At 34.6% G+C, this 26474-nt stretch overlaps 1 protein-coding gene across 3 annotated transcripts in view; it reads left to right on the forward strand.

The window, feature by feature from the left end:
- LOC124636776 (small conductance calcium-activated potassium channel protein) overlaps positions 1–26474 on the forward strand; it is a 255271-nt gene that overhangs the window by 40001 nt on the left and 188796 nt on the right. For all 3 annotated transcript variants that reach the window (XM_047172914.1, XM_047172915.1, XM_047172917.1), the window contains exon 2: positions 8884–8930. The gene's annotated coding sequence lies outside the window, so the exon portion shown is untranslated. The remainder of the gene's footprint in view (positions 1–8883; positions 8931–26474) is intronic.

Here is a 26474-nt window from a genome sequence, read left to right on the forward strand (position 1 = left end):
CGCGGAGCTATTTTTATTTTTTATTACAATATTGACGTACAAATTTTAATGTAGTGGACATGTGGTAAGTTCGTAATGTAAACTCACTGGCAAGAAACTAAAAATATTTAGAATAATCGGCAGACAGTCTAGCGTAAAGTCATTGAACAATAAAAAATTGTACTATACTTCAGCGCTACCTAGGTATGTACAATTTTCGAAGCATATCCTTGAAAAAATATGGAAAGTTTACTTTCATTTCTCTTTGTAAGTGTACAATGATGATTGCGAAACCTGATTAATTTTATGAAGAAAATAAATAACTTGATATTGTTGCAAAAATAATGATGTTCTTGATTAACGACTCTCATTTATTATGACTGCGCTACTCGACTTTCTCAATCATATTTTTCAGATAAAATTGGATCATTTTTATATGCCGCTGTTATTAATTGAAATCATTTTTTATTTTATCTTTTAAAACCAATTGTAATGTGGGTCTACTTTCATGAATGCATTTTATTTATAAACAATTCTATAATATCCAAGTATAAGTGATCTTATTATAGGGAAATATTAAAACTAGGTATCAAAATATTCATCCGCATCGCTGTCAGCTGGGATCGTGCCCAAAAGGCTGGCTGCATTGCCACGCTGGATGGCAATGCATATCCTTTGACCGAAGTATAGGCCAGCCCTTTGGTCACGAGTGGACTCCACTAACCGCTTACTAATTTCTCGAAAGAGTCTGTGGGCACTTGGGCCCCATGGTCCCAGGGTTTCAACCCCAAGCGGCTCAAAAATGCAATTGCCGGTGAGGTTTACATATTTGTGCCGCTTGAGGTTTTCCGCGGCTGCAGCAGCTGCACCGACACAGCTCGCCGTACTGGGAAGGTGGGAAGGTGCAAGGGTGTCGACGCAGGTTGCGTCCCACACCAAAGACCTTCCCATCTTCCAAGGCATTATAGACATCCCGTCTGGTCTCTTGCCATCGTCGCGTGCCAAGCCTCTGGGTTCTAAAATGGCTGGCACTCCGGCGGTGACAAGAGCACGACGGATAATGTCATTTATGCTGGCGTGTCGTGCCATGCGACCAGCACTTTTGCTACAGGAAAGACCATGGTGCCCAAGGCGGTCCACAGATTCACCGCACTGGCAGCGATGCGGAGCCGCAGTGGGAGCGCCGAGGCGTAGGCATGTAGCGAGCCGGAATGTAGTGTCACCCAGCATGGTCCCAACGCTGGGTGACGGCAGTGCGTGAAGCCATAACCCTGACTCCCACTCTCCCACAGCCAGTAGGCGGGCACGCTCAGCAGTATTGACAGATGTTTCAATTAGTTTATTTCTCGTCAATCTGCAGAGCGGCTCGTCCCACTATCTCTGGGAAGCCGGGTTGTCAGGGAAGGCTGTGTTTGGGCAAGCCACTTTCCAGGCGTTCATGCCATCAGTCAGACACGGCATCTCAGAATCGACCAGTGAAGGGGCTAAAATTTTTCTAGTCAACTCCTTAGTGCCGCAGACCGAGGATAGGAACGCCGGTAGACTTAAACTGGAAATTTTGCGGACACCGAGGCCACCGAATCTGACCGGAAGGGTGGTTTGAAGCCACGCTCGGTCGTCCAAGGCCAAATTAAAAACAGATGTAAGAGTAGAACGGATAATTTGGTCAATTCTGTCTAAAAGATGTGGCTGCTTCCATAAGGGAGAGGAGCGAAGGTTGTATATAAATTTTGGGCCAAAACAACAGTAGTAAAATACTGTTGTGTAAGGTAAAAGCCGAATGAAGATTAATTTTAAAAAGTCTATCCGAAATGTCATTAAAATTTGAAATTTTGTTATCTATGAATGTTGAGAAACTTTCTTCCAAAATAGGTGAACCTAGGAGGTGCAATGATGTTTCGTCCAGAATTTTAATTTGAGGTGCTATGACATTAAATTTTGATATGACTGTCTGTCTGTCCGGGATGTCAGGAACAAAAATTTCACATTTTGATGGACAATGGGCACTTTGTATGGGATTTGGTACCCGCTTCAACAGTAACGTATGATATATCATTAGAAAGGTATTTACGTGAACAATAATAAAAACTATGGGGCTTGCCTCAATTAGCTGTCCGATCCGAGTAACGATAAAAATTAAATCGACATAGAAACAAGTATGTCATCCATATATGCAAATTCATTAAGAGGCATATGTCGTCAGTATAATAATTTTAAACTAAGTTAATAGACATCTTAAATTGTTTGAGATACACTCTACTATAATCTAAAGGTTGTAATAGTCTATGGAGTCATACTACGGTAACACAATCGTCATCTGATTTGACAAAAGTTCAAAACATTTCTGAAAACACAACTAAACATTTTAGTTACATACTATCTTTAAACATACTGGCTTCCATGTACCTACACATTATATGAAATAAAAAAAAACCTGTTATTAAAACACGATAATCATTAAACATTAATTTATTGTAAATACTGAAAGACTTTCATCAAATACATAAGCTATATTCTGCGTGAACTGCAAAGGTTTGCACACAGACTTTTTTTAAAGCAGTGGGCAGGCAAACATTCTAAGAAGGCCAAATTCTTGTTTTTTTGTTACTTTACCAGTTTTTTAGGGTTCCGTACCTCGAAAGGAAAAAACGGAACCCTTATAGGATCACTTTGTTGTCCGTCTGTCTGTCTGTCTGTCTGTCTGTCTGTCAAGACCCTTTATCTTAAGAACGCGTGGACGTATCAAGCTGAAATTCACATGAAATACTCGGGTCTATTGTCCCTTTAGGCTGTGAAAATATCAAGCTTCTAAGCCAAGCCAATCAAAAGATACAACCGATTATGTCGATATTTTCAACAAATTCTCGACACTCGCAAAGGAATCAAAACCTACAGGGTACTTCCCGTAAACTCAGAATCTTGAAATTTGGCATGAAGCATTGTTATATAATGCAAATATAGGAAAAATTGCGAAAATCTCATTTTTTTTGTTATATAATATAATAAAAATCTATACATATAATAAATCTGTAGAAAAGTAATTTTTGTACATTGAAGAAATTGACAAAAAAATAGCCAGCATGTTAAAGGATAACTAACAGAACCCATTTCCATCATTTTTGTCATTTTTGTCTGTTTGTCTGTTTATCTGTTTGTTTGTTCGGGATTCACGTAAAATCTACGAATTAAATGCAGACAATGCTTATATACAAAAATTCTACGTAACTTGGGGTATTACTTAGTTTTTGTTTCATCGAAATCGATTCACTCTATCAAAAGATATGATTAATTTTGTGAATTCAAGATGTAAAATATTACGACACGCAATCTATTTGTCATAACTGTACATTTGAATGTTGTACTTATATTAGTTGATCGGCCTATTATTAATCTTTACACCGAAAATCACACCTTTATAAGTAACATCGGAAGAAAAAAAAAAATGAAAATTTTGTTTAGCCAAGGTTAAAGTAGCTCCATCTGTGGTAAATAAAATACATCATCAATTTGTCAAAGGAGCGAGGTGGTAAATGACAATATTACCATACATTCTTTATAGAGGATTATTATTTCAACAGATGGAGTTGTGTATTTTCCGTAATTCACCATATTTTAACACGAAGTGTAATTTTTCGATAGACATTTCAATAGTGTTTGTCAGTTTGCCGTGCCACATCAAAATCCAACTATAATTATTACCTTGATGAAAGGAAAATTAATAGTTCTCGGCCAAATTTAAAACGGTGCCATCTAAATAATTTTTTGAACATTATGTCAAAAATGATGACTTTAGTGGAACAATTAATTATCATTTAAAGTTACAGATGGAGTTCATATCAGGATTTTTTCATAAACATAGTTTAGCTTATCTTCCACTAATGTGGTGGCCTTAAAACAAATTACTTTGAGTGAGTAGTATTAAGTAGACCTTAATTATTTTTTCTGATGCAAAATATGTAAACTTAATCCTAGAAGAAATGAGGATCTATCTCTCGCAAGCGCTGCTAAGCGTGAGGAAGGTAATGTAGGATTCTGTAGCTTTAAAAACAAGCCCAGATACAAAGTGCAGATAAGAAATGGGAGCTCTCTCTATTTAATACCATCATCATCCTCCGAGCCTTTTCCCAACTATGTGGGGTCGGCTTCCAGTCTAACCGGATTCAGCTGAGTACCAGTGCTTTACAAGAAGCGACTGCCTATCTGACCTCCTCAACCCAGTTACCCGGGCAACCCGATACCCCTTAGTTAGACTGGTGTCAGACTTACTGGCTTCTGACTACCCGTAACGACTGTCAAGGATGTTCAATGACAGCCGGGACCTACAGTTTAACGTGCCATCCGAAACACAGTCATTGGTGTCTAAGATATACTTAGATAGTACTTACAAACTTAGAAAAGTTGCATTGGTACTTGCCTGACCTGGGATCGAACCCGCGCCCCCATACTCTATTTAATACCATACACACGTAAAATGCTTTATGCGTCTGAAAACGTACAAATTACGCGCCGCATACCAGAGACATGCTTACTTTCAACTTCTGATCGCAAATACACTGTTCACGATTACGAACAGTCTCAGTAAGACCCGAGCCAAGTCTAAAAAAACACCTTATATATAAAACTACGTTTGATATCATTTAATCACAAAGACAGAATTGTTCTCTGTTGCAAATCCTATCCACCTATATCCTATCCTAATCCAGAATGCATTGCAGGTGTGCATTGCACAAAAACCAATGGTATCCTATTCGAGAAGTCAAAAGAGTTGACCTGCCAACGTCAGCTTCTGCGCTAAGCAAGTGTTCTTAATAGTACCATCAGAATTGATCAGAATTACATTCATCGTTGAATGAGGTGAATAAATTTTCAGAAACCACGATAACAGTAGGAGCCAAAGCGTATTATCGCTTCATAGAGCTCTGATTGGTCCCAGGTGACCAAGTCAGGTCTGATTTGTTCGTTCATCAGATCTTTGAAAGTGTTTCGGTGGATACTTACTGTCGTCCTGTTTACGTGTGACACAAAATATGGTATATAAACGTCCTCCGCAAGAGCGAAATTTTCCCGGTGTGCGGTAGTGACGCACAGTATACAACACTTATGTTTCTTTTGATTTGCTGGCTCCACCAAGAAATGACAAATTGCGAGCGTACGTTCTGAAAATCTTGGCAAAACTACAGGTTTCAAGTACGAACACATGAAGTGGACTCTCACAGATACGTACATTTTGCCTATTCGTGAACTAATGCAAACATTTCGGTGGAGTCCCGGCTTAGGCCTCCCCCACATTAGGCGTGCGCGATCCTCGGGCGTGTGAGTAGCGCGGGCGCCGCGCGTGCGTCGCGAGCGCGTTACGTGAGCGTCGCGTTTTGTTGCCCTGCGGCATTTGCAGCGCGCTCGCGGCGCGCACGCGCCGCTCTCCTTGACGTTTAACTGCTAAGGCGTTTAGCGGGCGGCGGGGATAGCAGGCGAAGGGGTAAGAACGCAATTCGAGCGCCGCGTGCTCGCCGCGAGCGCGTCGCTTGCACTCTTCACACATGCCGCAGGGCAGCAAAACGCGACGTTCACGCAGCGCGCTCGCGACGCCCGCACTACTCACACGCCCGAGGATCGCGCACGCCTATTGTGTGGTCAGCCTTACCATGAGTAAGTGAAACTATATATCCTACCCTATGCGCCTGCTGATGATGATGACTCATTTTATCATCCATCCAGCTATTCCCCAACTATGTTGGTGTTGGCTTCCAGTCACCGAATCTGTTTTAGTACCAATATTTTGCTTGGAGCGACTACCTATCTACAATCCAGTCAACTACACAAGACGATATCCATATTATGGTAAGACTGACAGACTTTCTGGCTTCTGATTAGTCGCAGCAGCTGCAGAAAATGTACAAATGACAGCTTTATCAGACTCAAAGCATGTAGACATAGATTATAGCTGTTTCCTGTGAAAATTACTTACGCACCATACGTAATAATTTTCCAAATTGGCTGAACAACGTCACAAACTTTACTTCTTTTGTTTAGATAAATGGTCACATCTACAACACAACCTTGATCAATGAATCTATGCGACTGCTAAGTGCTAATCCTAATTATACTGTCACGTGAAAGAATGCACCTACGGGATAAGTAGTATTTTGATGATTCTATATTGCCCACGCAGACGAAGTTGCGGGCAACAGCTAGTATTTTAATAAAATGAAACTTACTACCTTATTTCTCACGAACGAATAAAGGTACCAAATTGAAATTTATACCAAATACCTAGGTCTATTGTCCCTTTAAGCAATGAAAAAATCAAACTTCTAAGTTAACGCGATCAAAAGATACAGCAGTTTTACCGACACCTTAGACGAATTTCCGTCACACGCTAGGGAATCAAAACCTACAAGGTACTTCCCGTGAACTCAGAATCTTAAAATTCGGCACGAAGCAACGTTATATAGTACAGATAAAGGAAAAATTGCAAAAATTATAAATTTGAAGTTACATAAAATATTAAAATATTATTTTTGCTTACATGACATAAAATATTTTTTTAATAATTATAAACTTACTACCTATCCTTTTTCACATGAACGCGTAGAGATATTAAAGTTTTGAATAAAAAGTGAAATTCATATCAAACACTTCTTACATATAATGGCCTCTAAACTGTGAAAAATTTTAAATCATTCAAAGGTCATTGGGCACCTTAGTATGAAAACCATACCCACGGCGGATACGAACGAAATATAGCACAGTATAATGATAAAGGCTCTGATTTACTATGGCATTAGTCGCATCAATGTGAACCATGGGAATCTAGAGAAAATCAGGTGTAAACATCAAATATTTTCCTCATTTCAATGGGGAATTTAAACGACCAAGTTTGACGGATTTGAGAAATCATTTCTTTGTAGTGAAAGAGTATACTCGCCGTTTATTTCCATTGTCATCAGGTCAGGATCTGATGATGGAAATCCTGAGAAATCGAGGGCAACTATCAGAAATTGTAGGCATGCATAGGATTAAAACTTGATTCTCAGATGTATGTCTGGTGATACTATCAAACAGTGAAGGTTTAGAGCTTATCTGATGATGGAGACGTGAGAAAGTCGAGAGAACTCGGTATGTTTTAGTTACGTCGTGTTTGGGCTTATATTATTAGTATTGACGAGAACTTTTCACAAAAGTTAAAAATAAAAACTTTTTACAAAAAAAAAAAACAACTTCTAAAACAACCAGAAAACTGTTTATATGCATTGGTCTTGATCTCGGTGGTTAAATAAATATAGATGCGTCCACTAGACACCGACTTCTAGACCGATGCACCTAACATCTTTTTAATTTCTTTCTTGCTTTTGTTTTCTTGTTGCTTTTTTATATGTTTGAAGTTGGATTTGTTTGTAAAATGCTACAAAATAAAATAATGCCGACTTTATAAAACAAAGAAAGGGACAGAATTACACTTTTGTCAAGGCTCTAGAAACGTAAAGCCAGCAGCCCCGAATCCTACTCTCTAGAAGTCGTTGTTACAATTCGACAGCTACAAGTCGTCAGGCGGTTTCGAAAAAAAAACTGAAACTGGGGCTCTTTAGGTGATTAATCCCTCAAAAATAAATGATCCCATTCCTGCAATGGCTGCTTTAACCCAAGTTAGTAGTGAATTCTCATCACCTAAAATAAAATAAGCTCCAACACAAGGTTACGTTATAAATTGTAAAGGAGTTCCCATAACTATATCTGATCTTAGCTGTCGATCCCACAATGGCAGTCAAACCTATCTTTGTGGAAAGTCTTCGCCAATACGAATAAAATAAGCCCAAACACGTGGTAGTTGCAACATACCGTTCGGGAGTTCCCTTGACTCTCTGTAGTCTCCATAATCAAATCAGCTCCAAACCTTCACTGTTTACCAGTACCCTCAAAAATACACTCACATGTCTGGTTATGACTCGATGCGTGCCTACAATATTCAAGAGTTGCCCTCGATTTCTCAGGGTTTCCAGATCCTCATCAGATCCTGGTCATCCGGATTGGCACCTTCCTTCTTTATGAAATGTCTTTAACAATAAAAACTAGCATTGCAACCTGTACAATCCTCTGAAACTGCTTGTCTTTTATATTTTTCAAACGATCCTGGACATTTGTCTCCATGGAATTTTAATAAAATATTTATATTAAAAGAAACGTCATACCATTCTCCACGATTTAAAACTACTTTGATTCATGTCCGCCACTTTTTACAAAGCGGGTCAGATATGCCCCATGACCTTTAAGACATAATTAGTTATTTTCAATCAGATTTCTGAATGATGACTATAAAATGTTGTATATAAATAACTTCAATAAAATAACTTTTACAAGGTACTGGCCTACTATTTTAGTTATATTATAAAATAAAAAATATTAACTATTTTGACTCTCACGAAATTACCATAACTATGATTGTTCTAAACTGAACGGTTGGCGCGAAACTCACTTTTTATCTATACAGCATTTGTACGGAACCCTCGGTGCGCGAGTCCGACTCGCACTTGGCCGGTTTATATTCAATACAGTTGGATTTCAGAACTACATCTACGTTGATGATTTATGAACATTATACATTCTATTAGTCGATGTCACCCGAAATGGACAAGGAATTGGGACTAGTCGTCATAGTAAACATTTTTTGGCTTGCCAAGACCTACGCAATGGTACTAGAATCAACACTGTTGGACAGGGTACCAAAACGCCCATCGTCCTTTAGATCCAGTCCAATCGAATGAAATTTTTCTTTTAGGAATATGAGGTCTTGGTAAACAGTTTCTCTATCTCCTCCTAGGGTCCCGTCATCCAAATACCAAGCGTTAAATTTTAAATTTAGTTTCTCTATTGAATTTTGTTTTTATTTATATATTTTTGTTGTTTCAGATTATTGAAGTAATTTCGAAAGGAGTACCTGTACCAAGTAAAACAAAGTGAGTGTTTTTTTTTTTACTAAGAGTCCTTACTCTTATTACCTTTAATGAAACATTATTCGTTAAATAATACATATATCATTAAAAACTTTTCTAATGCTAAAAAGCTTTTTTCTGAGAATATACTTACGTAAACAATGTTTTTACACGACCCCAAAACAAGATACGAATTTTACTTGTTCTAATAATTTAATAAATGAGATGTATTATTTAAACTATTTTTGCTGTGTAGGACTTTTATGCTCCCACAATTAGGATAAGAGACAAAAAAATTTCTACATAAATAAAGATGAAAGTTAACGTCTTTATTAACTTTGTTCTCTTGAAAAACTTTTCCATAATCCAAGCTTTCAATCTCTCATTAATAACCTAGAAACTTTCCTAATTCTGAACTCCTAATTCCTAAAGCAACAGCTGAACAATTAATGAACACATTTCCAGTATTTGCTTCGTATTTAAATTGGCAGCGAAAGTATATTTAACTTAACGAGTCACTCATATAACATTGTTACCAATTTTCAGTACGAAATATTTCCTAAATTTAGCTCTAAGTGGCAGTAACTGTGCAGGTGTTACTGGTTTAATTTTAAATATTTTTGATAAGTCACAGTAACGTTTGCAGGTGGTAGTAACTGTGTTACTTGTACTCAATTTGAAATTAGCTCCACAAACTGGAAAGCAGTTTACAAAGTATGGTTTGAAGTCAATTATTTCGTGCTGCGAACTAATTAGTGACGGCAAAAGTAAATTATAGGTAGCACGTGTGAATTCAACTCTAATGACATTTAATTATATACTCTTGCTTAGAAATTGACATGACTATGGGAAATATGAATTAACTTTTCTTTCAATGTATTTGTCCTGTTTTCGTTTTACCATGAATAGCCAAGGAAACTATGGATCAAATTGTGTGTAAGTTAATGATAATGTATTGAAGAAAATTACTTACTGGGGTGAACCAAATGATGAATATAGGTCAGTGGTAGGAGCATGTTTGCTGTAAGGTTTCAGCTAACAACCATACATATACAATAGATATATACAAATGGCTTGCTATAGACCACAGTTTACCTTCTTATTTTTTTCTGTATGCAGTTCATTAAAGTTGAGTTGTTTTATTTCGAAAATGTGTCTGATGCCAAACGAAGAGATTTTAACTGTATTAAGTATCACAAAAGCTTATTATCTTAAATTACATTGTTAGAACTAATCATAACTCATAAACGTTATTTTAATAAAATGGCTTATTAACTTTATTCTCTATCGAATTAATATGTTTTTAAAGGCTCTGTATTTAATATTATTAAAGTTTAAAATAAAGTAAATACTGAGAAGCTTCTGGGCTCGACGAGCCCAGAAGCTTCTCAGTATTACAGAATTCTAAATTAGCTGGTTCTTAATTAAAGGCAGCGGCTTCAGTACCCAGGGTTTACTAAGTAGCCTTTAGATCACTATTCAACTTTTAATATCTTGCAGTTTTAAAACTTAATTACGGAGACTTTTAAAAACATTTTCCTTAACGAAATTGACAAGTTATGAAAGAAAATGTTTCAGTAAGTATAAAAGAAAATAATTTTACATCAACAAAGATTTAATGTATATCTAATGGAGAGAAAATAGATCCATAAACACTTGTTCAGACATCTTTTTTCTGAGATACTCTCATAACACTTAGAAAGAATGAAGGGTAGGTGTTTTACGAGAAGTAATCCTACTTAAATTTTATTATTATTAAGACTTGAACGATTTCTGATTTGACTCGAAGTCACTGCAATATTATTATGTTTCGAAATGACGAGTTCTTAAAAAAAAATATGGAGAGTTTTGTGACAAAAGGATAAAATATTTATCTAGATTTCATTCACCAATACATAATGATGCAGGTTTTATAGGATGCTACAAAGTCCATTATTTATATGTAATGAAGGTTAAGATTTAACTGGCTGTGACGGACGCGGGACGAATACATAGAGGTTGGTGCTCACATTAGCTTGAAAGGAAGTCGGAGCACGGTGGATACTAATGTATATATTGTGCCTTACAATGAATGGTTTCTTTGAGGAATCTGTGGTTAAGAACTAGTAGCTTCAAGCTTTTGACCGTCTCATCGATTGAAGACATATTACCTAATAGATTCTATTATAATTGGTTTTACTTACATTTGTCTGAGGAAAATTATCTTATTTCATTTTGTTATGAAAATGAGACTTTACAAATTTAATTAACAAATTATTTACACCTACGAGTACTAAAATAAAAATAATTTACAAATTAAGCATTGTCATCCAACGTGGCAATGCTGCCAGCCTCTTGGGTACACTCCCGGTGGGCAGCGATGAGGAGGAGTTTTTTGATGCTATTTTGTAATTATTAATATTCTTTTACAAATAAAATAATTAAATAAGGAAGAGATCTCACGGCCAAATTAAACTTTATTAAGGTTTAATGTTTAACCTATAAAATTATAACGTCTTTCCATTATTTCAGTACATTAATATAATTATTAAGGTTAGTGGTTTGACTGACGTCTTTGCGACGTAATCACGCGGAAAGATCACGTTATGTCTTGTTAGTTTAGCAGATGATCTAATAAATAAACACGTGTATTTGAAGAAAATCGTACAATATGAAACTATTTTGTAAGAGAAATGGTACAACCATTAGATGGGTACGTGTCGTTGATAGAATATTTTTGTCTACACAATTGTGACTGTCCAGTATCTGAAGAAATTATAAGTACATTATAAGAATGCCATGGTCTCAAGAAATAACAGAAAATCCTGCTACGAGATAGTATAGATCTCACACAAAAGTTGCTTGAGCACAAATTGTTTAAAATTTGGGTTCTCGCTTCATTTCAATTTCCACAAATTTCAAACTCTAATTTACGCAGTGCTAACGATATTAGGTTTAAATTTATTCTTGGAACGTTTCAAATCCTTCTATCCTTAATGGCTGAAAAGTCCACAAACGAGTACTTGGAAAATTGTATTATAAGAACTTACTAATAATTTCTTTAACAAGCGAACAAGATGTTTTCTTGTCCAATTTTAATAATGGTTTTATGTGATAGTAAAAATGACTCGGCATTAAACTTTGATGGTCTATTTCTTGGCTGGATATTAGCCGTTTTGGAGAATTATGATGTTAATCTGGCTGGTTTGATATGCATACGTCAGCTGTAAACTTCCAAACTGTTTCACGAATCAGTTTCTACCTCATCTAAATCAGTTAAACAACTTAATTATGTATGTTTATCAAATAAACGCATAGAATTTCTCAAACTCCTTTCTCAAGTTATCCCTTGTAAGTAAATCCCCACAATAAGTAAATCAATTTCAACTACGCTTGACTTTTGCTTACATGTTTAGGCAAAAGTAAATGTACGCATTAAGAATGTAACGCCCGATGTTTCCTTCTCGGGAAAGCTGATAGATAAAAAGCGTTAAAAACAAGAGCTAATAGCACCCCTGGGAGTCTACACCAAGCACTTATCTCACTTCTTTTAAGTGCTTTCTTATTTAACATACGAAAGATAAATGCTATTATTTGATACTTTTTCTCGAATAAAAACTGCTTCGTATCTGTGAGGCATGGTATCATCGTCAAATATGTATGAATGGCACACTTCTTACCGTTGTTCAGAAGAAATATTACATCAGATGTTTTATTTACTGTATTTGGAGCACCTAGGGCTTATTCTCATGATTTATTATTTTCTTTTCGTACACACTTGGCAGGTTATGAGTGTTATACAAAAATAGGTCATAAGCCTTTTGGGTTAGAATTGCATTTTAATTGTTGACACTTTTTTGTTCAAAGCGACGAGGGGTCTGGGGTCCTTTTATTTATTTAGATTCGATTATTATTGTGGAGAAATAACCATATATTAATACATGTTTCATAGGCTAAAACATATTGAAGAAGCTGTCATAAAATAACATAATACTTCTCGCTGAGTTAGTAGTAAATTGTGATTAAAAACAAAAGACTTTACAATAGTCTCATTGTTACTGTCACAAAGTACGTTATATTTTTATCAGAATAAATAAACACTTGACAATTTGCATACAACGTTGAGATAAAACGGATGAACCATAAAAGGAAGGGAAGCAGGAAGTTCAGCGTGGAGGCCACAAACTAATATCCTACTACAAATAGAATTTATTGCCGGTAATGTTGTGACATCAAAAACTACTTTCTCAAAAGAATCGATATCACTAGAATGTGAGTCATTTAAAATTTTATGAGTTTGCCACAATTTTTTTTTTTGCTTTAGAAAGGCTAACTTTCAATAATTACCCCAGGGACAATCTTTCTCTACTTGAAATTAGACGTAGGCAGGCAAGTAGCTCTCTAATCATAAAGCAAAATGAAATTACGTATACTTGTAATGGTTTAGTCAGTTTCAAAGTTCCAAAAAGTTGAAGTTACAATAAGCAGTCGAATTAACTTAAAGTTTGATATTGATTCTTGCTAGCACTTTGTTTGCTTATTTTTTTTTTTCAAATAACTCCTAATTAATATTTTGAGAGACATGGCACTTGACTGAAGCAGACAAGAGAATTCAATCGGAGCTCATTTTAATCACGCTTGAGTGGCATAAAATATTCATGTTCCCCAATCATGAGGATACAGCCAAATTTGCAAAGAAATAACTGGACATAAAGACTGAACTGGGCAGTCGCTCCTTGTAAAGCACTGGTACTCAGCTACATCAGGTTAGACTGGAAGCCGACCCCAACATAGTTGGGAAAAGGGCTCAGAGGATGGAAATAACAGGACATAAAATATACAAAATCCATGGAGTAGCCAATCTCAGGGAGAATAAACACAAAAGGCAATACAATGAATCCAACTCGAAGGCTCATGCTCAATGAATCGCGAATCTGTTAACGAAATCATTCTTACAGTCCACTTATTATAAAAAGTCTTTCAGTAGCTACACTGGTTCATATCTAAAGGAAAAGATTGTATTGACTGTGTGTAAAGTTGAAAACAATTTGTAATTTAATGTTTAAAATGGGTATCTGCTATACCTAGTAAAACTTTCTTTACTTATTGATTATTTGATTTTTAAATTGACGCGATCAATTACTTCAAGACATCTCTCAAAGGCTAGTAATGGTTATTTATTTATATACTAGCTGGTGCCCGCGACTTCGTCTGCGCAGGTTTAGTATTTCGAACAATATGTTTACAAATTGTAGCCTATGTGTTATGAAATAATAAATAATAAATATAAAATGCCCGTCTTTTAGATAACACTAAAATAATGGACACGTATTTTTTTATCTCACAAACAAATTACAACGAAGATGCAACACGATTGAATTTTGTGTTGCTTCACTTTTGAGTGCTTTACATAAACGAGACGTCACGATTCTCAATTTTTTTGCACTGTATCTTGGTAATAAATTTAATGTTTTGTTAAAATCAAAGATATGTTACCAATAGTATCTGCCAATCTAAAATACAGACTAAATTAGAATCACTATATTTTAAACCTGTCATCTCGTCTATTGTAAAAAGACGGTCGACTCCACGGTAAAAAGCTAGTAAATCAATAAGGAATTAAAAGAACAAATTTTAAAAATAGAACAAAACCAACGGACTGTTCTAATTACAAAGGTGATAGAGTTTTCACATAATTATTTTATGGAGCCTCGGAGTTTCGCTAACTTTTGTAAAAGCAGGCTTTAATGCTTGAAAGCGGACGAACCGTTTTGTTTGGGATCAGTTTTTGTTCGATACAATGTAACATTTGTACCTACTTATGTATATTTATTATTTGCCTATTTTAGGAACAATTCTTCTTCTTCTTCTTCTTCTTAGCGTTTATCCCGTCTTGTGACGGTCCTCTCTTATCCTATCTTTTTCTTCCACTTCGCTCTATCCTGGACATCTTCCTCTTTGAGTTCGCAGATTTCCATGTCTTTCTTTACGACACTCAACCACCGCAGTTTTAGGAACAATTATATTAAAATATTTGAAATTACGATTTGATGTTTTATCTATTTTGATTTGACCTCTGAATAAATAAGTTAATATTTTTTCTGCATTTGCAAAGAATTTCTCAATAAAAAATAATAGAATTTGTGTCTCTCGATTTCATGAATATTTCGCCGAAGTTATTTATATTGCGAACCTACAATCTATTAAAGTTAAATAACGCAATGTCAGTGAGTTTGTTGACATTGTGAATGGCAACATTTAAAATAAGTTTATCAAAGCTAAATTGCTATTTTGATTTAGTTTGCGATAGGGCTTAGAGACGGTCGAACTAATGAATTTAGTTTCAGTCTGTTGAACAATAAAATTGATATGGCTTCTTAATTAATATCTTGTGTCTTTGTAACTTAAGCCTTTTATTTAATGTTGACGTATTGTCATTTATAAATAAAGGCTTATAACAAAAATATACAATGACTTAAAAAGAAATATTGATTACTTATAAAGGTATAAAGGTATAGATATTACATTATATAGTATAATGAGCAATTTCTTCGGATATATACCTATATTAAGTTTTGATATATAGCACGTAGCACCACATCGCGCAAAAAAAATGAAAAACAATTTGCCATAGGTTTTGGTTGTTTCCCTCCAATATTCACACAAAATCATTAAAAAAACACATTTTTACACTTATTACCATCCTTCTCATCATCTCTCCCTTGTTATCTCAAGTCCACATACACAAAAAATCCGAATATAAACAAAGGAAAAAAACTATACACGCTTTAGCTAACTAATAAAAGTCTACAACCCACAAACAGAGGCGAAACATTTAAATCACTAAGAATCAACGCCAGTTACTTCTCTAAATTACGTCTTTGTCTATAAACGTAATCCCAAGTAGTTTTGTTTGCGTATTAAAACCTTATTGTAGCCCCGATCTCGGTCCAAACAATGTATTAAGAAGAGCCGTTTGTTGCGTTTGATTCGAGAAAAGCGGATTGAATTTATTGTTAAATGTGTTGAACTTTAAGTGATTGGCGTTTCATTTGTCGATTGCTAATACTTTTTTTAAACGGAATTAAGTGACCATCTTCTCATAACGTTCTTCATGAGTTCTTTCATGTTTCGGAAAGCATGATAAACTGTAGGTCTCAGCTATCATTTGAACACCTTTGGTAGTCGTTCCAGTTAGTTTGACGCCAGAAAGTCTGACAACCAGTCTTATCACGGGGGTATTGGTTTACCGGTAACCGGGTTGAGAAAGTCAGATAGGCAGTCACTCCTTGTAAAACAATTAAAATACTTGAGTAAACGTTAGACAGATGATGATATCATATTTTATAATTTATAGTCAGAAAAAGTAAATGATAACTTGATTCTGTACAATAAAAACAAAACGTGAAGCTATTTAATCGGGCGTGAAAAACATGCCAAATTAATTTGCATTTTTCTTCAAGAAATAAGCATACGAAATTACGAGATAAAACTCGTTTGTTGCAAAGAAATATTGGGTCTCTTTACTAAGCTTTATGGCGAGCCGGACTAAAAAGGGGTTGAGCGTCCCTGTTTTAAATAATAAATGGGTTTCACGCCTGGAACGTTGAGAACTTACAGTTTTGTATAGTTCGGTGTGGCGTAAATATCAACATTTTACGTGATCCTGTATGGTTTTGGAAGTCACGTTTTAGAAATATTATTCATATATTTTATCAGAATCATGAATTTAGGTTACATTTAGAACAAAAACATTAAGTTTTTATTTATAAGCTCATCCTTTTGCTAGCTTATGTAAACTGAAAATTCCAATCAGTATTTAAAATGATATCTGCCATAGATCTCGTAATTTGTTTGTTAAAGCACAGCGATAGTAGCAATAACGTCGTTCAAAATAAACAAATTACTTCTTAAAATACCACGAATTGTGGTTAGAAAATTGGAAATTAATTTTAATTAAAGAACAAAACATTTCGTGGTAATAGAGCTGTTCAATTGAAATTCCTCACAGTTCAGAGTTCCATTTATTTTGAATCGTTCTCTGTTTCAGCACCTTTACGGTTCTTTGTGATGTGGTTTGTGAAAGGTATTATATTAACGGTGAACCAATTATTTTTGCGGCATAGTAATTACTTTGACTTCAAACTTATATGACTTCATGTTTACAAATCTATAAATGTGATTACGTCTCGGATTAAAATGTTTATTGAATTTTATTTCGAAGACATAAACTTTAGATTTTTCTATTTATCTTTGACTTTTTACGCAACTTTATATTGAAGGTTTGATATTGAAAAAGTTATAACTCAGACTTCTAACCCCGCAGATATATTTTGAACTTCTTCTTCTATCATCCAAATTCAGAAAGTTTTCCAAGTTTTACGCTTACGGTGCGATTTACATGCTAATGGTGAACACTCCATATTTTTAGCTAATACGTGGAATATTCTGGAAAAGTTAAACTACGGAGTGCAGACTGCAACACCTTAACAAGCAGTTTACGTAAAGTTAGCGTAACTTTGTTTAATAGAGTTGACTTACTTTACAGTTCGTTAGAGTTACCGATGCAAATAGGATAAATTTTACCTTTTATAACGATAAACATTATGTTCATACAGATAAGGCTCTTGAGATAGTTATAAGCTTCTATTTACCTATGTCTCAGTGATTTCAAAATTTCTATTGGTGATCTAATTTTTAGAGGTTATAAGTGACTTATATAGCTATATAAGTCACTTATAGTGAGCATTATGAGTTCTTTCTACGTTACATAGACACTTACGTATGTAGATACACACATAATAATGTTGCCACAATTATCAGTCTTGCTATGAACCGCGATATGCGGGCCCCGTGACCTGAAGTAGGTCGTCGCTTACTAACTCACATAATATTGTAGGAATATAAGACTTACGAATTGAACATCTGGCATAGCCTACAATAACACCGCTGTATAATATGCATGAAATTAATATTTTTATTGAAAACATGTCAGACCATTAACAAATAAAACAACTAAAGATCTATTTGCCCAATGTTTATCTGATTCACGTAAGATTTACTTTTTATTAAATATCATAACAATCGCATACCTATGCACATTGAATTTTTTGCAATAATTCAAGCGCGATCTTCATCAAACAATGCGCTAACGAGAATCACCAAGACATTTACAGAAGATGGTAACAAAGAAATCTGCACAAACCGCTGCGGGCGGTCGATAGTACCGCGAAATGAAGGAGGTACGTGTAACCGTTTTCAGTCCAACGACATGGAAAATTGGACAGGACACCGAGTTATCTCACTCAAAGGACCTGGTGTTTGAAGATCTGTTTTATGACGTTTCAAATTGGTAGGGTAATGGATTAGGCGGTATTTTATTTGCACAGGTGTCGGTCTGAGTGAATTATTATGCTCCGTTAGTTGTATGATAATATTTTTATGTGGACAAATAGTACCTTATAGGATAAAGTTAGCTAAAAAAATACATCTATAGTATTTACTATTCACAAGGTTTAGTCTTATCAGAATATCAGAATGCTTGTCCATTCTCTTCAAAAAAATCGAATATGTTTTAGTCTATTCACGACCCAGTGACAACTTCGTAAAGGCAAATCAAATCCTTTTGCCAACTTATATAAAACTATTTATCAATAATAAATTCGAGCAGGTGTCTAGCAATTAATTGTTTCAAACTAATTACTTAATTAACAAGCTTCTCAAACTTCTATTTTAAGCACATATCTAATAACTGATTTCAGCTAGAGTACACTTAAGTATTCATTAAACTTGATACACCATTAAAGTTTGATTAATCAATCAATGTTTGTCTTACTTACTTGTTAAGGTCGTTGGTTACACATACGTAAATACCAATATCGCTTACGTAAGCAGTATTAAATTAGGAATTATTAATTGTGCTCATCAATGCCTCGTTAGTGTGTTAATTGCGAGAGGTAATGATAAGAGTTGTACGTAATGACTTAGGAAGTTATCTACCTATAATCCGCGGTATGTGTGTAATAGAGAAATGGTCAACTTTGGAAAAAACCCTGACTTATGAAGTAGGGGTTTTTGATAATAATATTAGCATAATTTTACTTCACATACCACAGACGAATTATATATTAAACTTACATTAGTAGAAGTAAGTATTATCTATTAACAAATATTTAAGGGTAATGGCAAGAAATAAAATGTTTTTTTTTTTGCTAACGTAAAACGAGTTGAGAAACAGTTCCAAATAAAAATAAGTGTCTGCGTATAATACATAGCAAAGCGAACAATTCTAACGTTGCTTACAAAGTAATCTTAGAAAATCCCAAGTGTAACTTATTGAGCATTTGAATAAAACGTATCGCAACTATGTGGCTTCGGAGACAATATGATCACTGCATTCCAAATGCAGGTTCTATTCTATGCCAATAATAAAAAATCCTGGGGGAAAACAAAGTTGTAAAACGTGCTTCTTTATTTTCCAAAAATCTATATACTATACTGTAGAAAATAAAGTCATGTTAGTTACACGTCTTGTAACTCAAGAATGTCTGAACTATTTAGACTGAAAATGAGAGGAGAGATAGCTCAGACCTGCGAAAAGGACATAGGATAGTTTTTGTTAGTTGTTACGCGAAGCAGTTATCGTGGGACGCGGGTGAAACCGCAAGCGAGAGCTATTGTTTAAATAAGAAGTCTAAGTTTTTCAAGAAAATAAATCTAGTTTATTGCAAACGGGATAACAATAAGCTGACACTCTTTTTTCTGAAGATTCTCTACGTATTCGTAGAATGGATTGGTGGAACGTGAAAATATCAGGATAATCTGGTCTTGAGTACGTACCCTATTTCTATTGGGTTCACATTTTTCTTTCTATCGCCCCGTATTTCTTTGTTGGCTTCAGGCATTGACTTATAACTATTCATCTTACTGTGAGTGTACGCAATAAAATTCTAAGATAATTTCAAGCTAAAATTTAAGATAATTTAAAATGAAAGATTTTAAACAATTGGTTAAGGGGGCGTCCTATTTAATCAAATAAAAATAATTTTATTAGTACAGCAAACTTATTTTGTTTTTCGTCTTAAATTAAAATCTTATTTTTGATACGATCATAATCAGTGACTGTGCTAATTAAGTTATTTGATCAATGTGTTCAGTTTCTACTATTCGTCTTTAATTAATTTGTCTACAAAGTTTTTTTAGAAAAATTCAAATATAAATAAATTAAAAACCTTCGTTGAGTGGTCGTTAAATCCAAGAGTTCAAACAATAAACATTATTATTATGTTTACCTCGGTTCTGCTTCAAAAGCAGTGGTTAAGTAATGTAAATATTTAATCGATGGAGTTATAAATTTTAATAAAGACTCGACAGCTTTTGTTATGATTCATGACGCTTAAGGCGAAAACACAACTCTGGTAGATCACATACTACGTTGCCCTATAAGCATAACAATTTATTTGTAACCATGCATGTATATGTTCTTGGACTCTTTGTGAATTCAATTACCTACATTTTATAGAATGAAGTAGTTGTCCATAAAAACATGAGCCGCGTATTGTTGTGCTATAAAGTACCATTTGCTATAATGCATATGCATAGGTACTTAGTAGTATACAGCTCATCAAAACAACTAAAAAAAAACAAAGTTCGTAGGGGCCGCCGCAACAATCAAAATACAATTAAAAAAGAACTAGCGTAGTCAAGCCATAAAAATATTCCTTAACATTTTCATGCATTTCCATTTTACATTATTCATAGAGTAGTAAATTCTTTTATCAGGTTGTCCGGGCTGTCTTTCAATCGAATGTCATCACGAGATTTAACTAGTTCAAGCCCGTCAGACGGCCATTTGCATATATTTACGACCACAATGGACTTTCTGTGAACCTTAAAATATTGGGGGCGGAAAATGTTTCATTTACATATTCAGTCAAAGGGACGATCAAAGCGAAAGAAAGGGATAGTGGAAGGTGGGATATTTATGAACGAATTTATTGATGTTTACCGTAGGTGAAAATTCTTTTTAGCTTTTTGTGGGTAAGTCAGTATTCTCGGAAGCATCTATTTGACAGCTTTGAAACTCAATTTTTGTCGTTGAAAAAGGTATGGTTCACACGGTTGGGGAATAAGGGACTGTGATCCATATCAATTAGGCATGCTAGCGCCAAAAAGCCTGAACAGAACTTATTTTCTGTGGTGTTTTGGAAAGGACTTAAATAACACAGTAACAATCACTTGCTTATAATTTTATTTAAGTGTATTATTTTTCTCACCTCTCAGTAAAACTGTATTAAATTTTAATGTCTAATAAATAACAATGAAAAACAAAGTTAGCAGTTTTGAGTAACAGTGCGAACCATTCTCAAGCACTTAGCTGCCAAAAAGGTACTCTCTGTTCACCAATTGTATTTCCCCTCGAGAATAATAGTCTCGAAAGTTCTTCCTTGGCTGCGAAATATTACGTTTGCTTAAAATAAACATTGCTCAATGAATCCTTTTATGTAATTTAGGAACCACGGAAATGTGGGAATTTCAGTAAAAGACTTGTGTGTTAAGACGCATATATGTAAAAATACTCATATAAAAAGTAGCCGTTTTCCCTCGGTTGCACCTAAGCCCCGCAGGAACTACTGCCCGTACCTGATTAACATGTGCCTACGTGTCTCGCAGACAGATACATTTCAAATGGTATAATAATTTTTGAAACAAAGGAACAAAAATAAAAAATTTACTAATTAATATGGCAATGTAAGTTAGTGTTTATGACAAGTTATGTATGTGAAACAGCTTTACCGTATTTTATATATTTATAGTGTGTTAATTTTTTTCATATAAGTAAATATGGTATTGTTGACATTTTGATATGGGCTGTGATGTCTGAAATAAATGGATAAATAAAATTAAAATTAGGTATAATAATATAGTACTAAGATAGATCTGGTTACAGAGTACTATCATAGATAAAGGAAGATTGTGTATGCCAAAGTTTTTTTCTTTAAAACCACAGATCTAGACCTATAAATACTTTAAAGCAGAAGTATTTTCAGGCAGACTTGCAATTTGCACCGTCTCTTCTCGGAAAATCCGATGTGTTGACAATATGATGCAACCGGGATCAGATAGGACAGACAGTGACTTAATATGTCTCTCAGGTATGTAGAGGTTTTGTTGAGAATTTGACTAACCGTCGATAGGCTGAGTACGGTTAGTTCGGTAGTTAGTTCCTTGTGAGAAAGCAACGTGAAAATTTGATAATATTCTAGTATGTAACACCAAGATCAGGAAATAATAGTCTTGAACTAAATTAGACCAGACATATTACGTTCACTACCGTCTCAGTTAGTGAATAGCTCCAGCCAAGGTGGAGTTTAAATAACAAACTAATTTATGTTGTACAGATTTGATATAAGACAAAAAAATGAAAATGGAAAAATATAAATACACTTGGTAAGTTATCAGACACCTCCATAATAACGCGTACCTTCTTCATTGATATTAACCGTACCTCAAATAGCGCAAATCATGAAAACTAACAAATCTCAACAAACAAAAATCACTACCCACTCACACAAAGTCAAACCCGGAAAAATGAAGGTGGTCGGTAAAATTATAATACCGCATACATTGCTCTATTCGCTATGCTAATATCGCACCCTTTTCCTTGGTCGCTGTCGGGAAATACAATCAAATTATGCAGGACAGTTATTTTCCGTAACAAAATTTCACTATGAGGCGTATATTTTAGTTATACTTTATGAATGTTGCTGCATATTGCATTATAACATGCATACCTACCTAGCAAAACTTAGGCCTAACTCCATCAACAATATCAATGGCCGTTTCTTTAAAACAACAGTTCACTTTTTAAAATTGAACATGTAAATTCATAGTAAATTGTAGTTTTGAGAAAACTGACGTTTAGGTTGTCGGTGAACTTGGTCCTTGAAACCTTACTTTATGGAAAAAAATACAATTATGATAATCGATGTTCTGTTTTACGAAGCAAACTGTAATAAGGTATGGTGATATTATACGCCTCAATATATGGGACTAATATGGGAAATATTTTTCCCTTTTATACTATCTTTGGTTGTAAATAAGGATATTCGCTGTTACCAACATGTATTGGAAGTGGAGCTAGTCTTTCATAAAAAGTGAATTCTGCACAAATTACAGCAGAAACACAAATAATCTTGATTGTAGTAGTCCCGTATTCACCATAGACACTGATTATAAAATTATAAAGTTACCTCCTACAAATATCTGTGATGACAAAATGACGCCTATTCGTAGTTTCGTAGTTTTGCTTCCATGAATTCTACCTCAAAAGAAGTATTTTACAATACATAGCAAATAATACAGCACCTTTGTTATTTGCAACACAATTCTGCCGCTTATTTTGTAAAGACGAAGCCGTCTGTTCGAGGCACCTAGTGTTGCTACAACAAAAATAAAATGTCCAATTTTTGAACATCCCTGTAACATGCAAATGCTTCTTGGCACGAATGCCATTGTTTTGGCTGTCGTACATAATTTACTTGTGTACAGAAACAGGCAGTTTTGATACGGGAGGTTTTTTAAATACACGAACTTTTTTTCAGTAATAAAATTATATAGCCATATCGACGTCTATAAATAGTGTTTATAAATAGATCTCCATTTAATATTCAGTGAACAACAAAACAGAAATACTCACCAGACTAACTCGTTAATGAGATAAAAATAACCAATTTAAAGCTCCCAAATGCTCAATTACCTGTCCATCAAGTTTTCAATGAAGCGCAATTTTCCGATGATAGCGTATTTCCGAAGATCCCTTATCTCCACTCCGTTGGGGAAATTGAAATGGAGGGAAGAATTTAAACCTCAGTGAGATTCTGTGTTGACTGTGGATGTCACTTTTTTACTATACAGTATGAAAAATGAGGCTTAAAATAAATATCATAGAAAAAGCTTGAAGTAGATAAATAAATAAAATAAAATAGTTTTTATTTCAGATAAGTGGCATCCATAGTAAGTTAGTAAAAATAAACTTATAAAAAAACTATATTAGTAAAAATAAAATATAAAACAAAACAAAACAAACAATTGCAATTTAATTGCTTTTTATGCTTAATGTGTTTAATTTGTGTGCTTGCGCAAAAATCATTTGGTTGAGCTACTTAAATATTTGAAAGTTTTAGAAGATTTTGCTTTCATTTAGTGTGAGTAAAACCAGAGATGGGTAAATAATAATCCACATTTTTTTTTAAGTGTGCGGCGCTCCAATTTTGTTTCAATTTACAAAGATTGATGTTCAAAAGACAGATAATAGGAAAATATCGCAGATAATAGATAATAATAAAAATCAGACTCATTTGTATAAAATCGCAAACTTTACATAAAAATAAAAATCACAGCTTTTTCAATAGTAAGAGGGCGCGTCCCCGAGTTTAATTGGCGTGACAAAGTAACGACTGAAAATGAAACCTGAACAATGAAAAGGAATCTGAAAGTCATTTCTGTGTTATTGTAAATTGAATTTTACTGTTGTAATTTTCTTTCATTGTTACGAGTATGCCTGAATGCTGGCTTGAGTCGTATAATGTAGGAACTCAGTATAAGATTCTATAGGAAACGAAACGTGGGTTTTTGTTGTGGGTATAACACTTACGTCACTTACGCATTTAGTCATCAACTTTTTCCCTTTTTCTTACCTTTAAACTAGGATCAACGATTTACATATATCTAGCGGTTTCCCGCGGTTTCACCAGCGTCCCTTAGAAACAATTGACCGTACGGGGATAATATATATAGCTTATGTTTCCTCTTTATTTTATTATTAGGTATAGAAAATAGAGCCTGGCTCGATATGGGCAAACTATTTGCGTGGTATTATAAATTCATATACAAACTTTATAAGTGGAACTAATGGGTTTTCTCAAATAATTTACTGAGATACGTTATTCTCGTTAAACAAATGCTGTCCTTCCAATATAATATATTATTACACAGCCTTAAAGTTCTAATCTATGTGGGTAGGCATTTATTAATAACTTAAAACTATGCTGAAATAATTAAATGATACCCACGTTTGGTTGGGACTAAATAATTACTATGACAGTTTCATTAATTTGTACCCAAATGGATATTCCAGCTTTGGGTCCGATGAAGCGAATTTAATTATATTAGCAGTAGTTTATGCCATCGTGGTAGTACATTAGTTATGTTCAATAGGTGGAATAATTGTTTATAATTGGCACAAAATACATTATTAACTAACGTCTGGTAAAAAACTTATAAGATTATAAATTATGTTAAGGGTGGTTTCCTTAAGTAGTCTTGTTGTTACTGTTACTGTTGCAAGCCTTTTTATCGTCCCACTGCTGGGCTGCGGCCTCCACTCACACGGAGAAGTATTGAGCATTAAACACTATCCTTGCTGAATGCGGGTTGGTGATTTCAGACTTTACAGACCAGGTTTCCTCGGGATGATTTCCTTCGCCTTTTTATCAGCCATTGGTGTCCAAGATATACTTAGAAAGTACTAAAAAACTTTGGTACTTGCCTGACCTGGAATCGAACCCACACCCACATACTCGAGTGGTTGGTTCTTTACCCACTAGGCCACCACGACTTTTTTAGTAAGTAGTCTTATTTTAATCAAATAAATTGCTCTACAAAAAATACGAAGATACACAAAAACACATGTTCAATAATACAATTTTACCACCACCTTGTGCTTTAAAAGCCTTGTGAAATGCACTGCACTTTCTCGTTGTAGACTTTGTAAAACCACTTTGAGGTAAGAGTTTAAAATGTAAAGGTAATTTCAACGTGTGGGCTAACTAACATCGTGGTTAGGATAACTTGTTGCAATTTAATTGCTTTTTATGCTTAATGTGTTTAATTTGTGTGCTTGCGCAAAAAGCATTTGGTTAGGCTACTTAAATATTTGAAAGTTTTAGAAGATTTTGATTTCATTTAGTGTGAGCATTTAGACGCTCTTTCGTCTTTTTCCAACTACACATTAAAGTCGGCGTCCAGTTTAACCAGATCCCGCTGAGTACTAGCGTTCTACAAGGAGATCAAACCAAGTAAATTAGGTTCCGCGGGTAACTCTATATACCATTATAAGAATAGTTGTCAGACATTTTGGCTTCTGGCTACCTGTAACGATTATCAAAGATATGCAAACGATCGGGGTCTAACAATTTAACGTGCCTTTAGACACACGGAGGAACTCCTCATGCCAAGATCGAGTATCTAGTATCTACCTATGTTATTATACCTTCATAAATTCATACCTATTAAGTTTTCGCGGTAGAACGAGGGTCCCTTCGTAACTTTGTAATAATCCATTTATCAGTTGGACCATGTCGACTGTAGTACTTACGAAAAATTTACTGTTCGACAATAGTCGAACTTTCAAATAATAATTTCAAAGCTTTTTCATGAATTCCGTCAAAATATCATAACATCTGTTGTGAGTATCGAGAAATATATTGATAGTAATGAAGTAATTAAGAATTTCAGTTAAAATGGAGTTATAATATTCATAGTAAACAAGTCAAAGTTTTACTATCAACATTTGGAAAAACCTAAGTT

This window comes from Helicoverpa zea, chromosome 15, assembly GCF_022581195.2.
Source record: "Helicoverpa zea isolate HzStark_Cry1AcR chromosome 15, ilHelZeax1.1, whole genome shotgun sequence".
Classification (NCBI taxonomy): domain Eukaryota; kingdom Metazoa; phylum Arthropoda; class Insecta; order Lepidoptera; family Noctuidae; genus Helicoverpa; species Helicoverpa zea.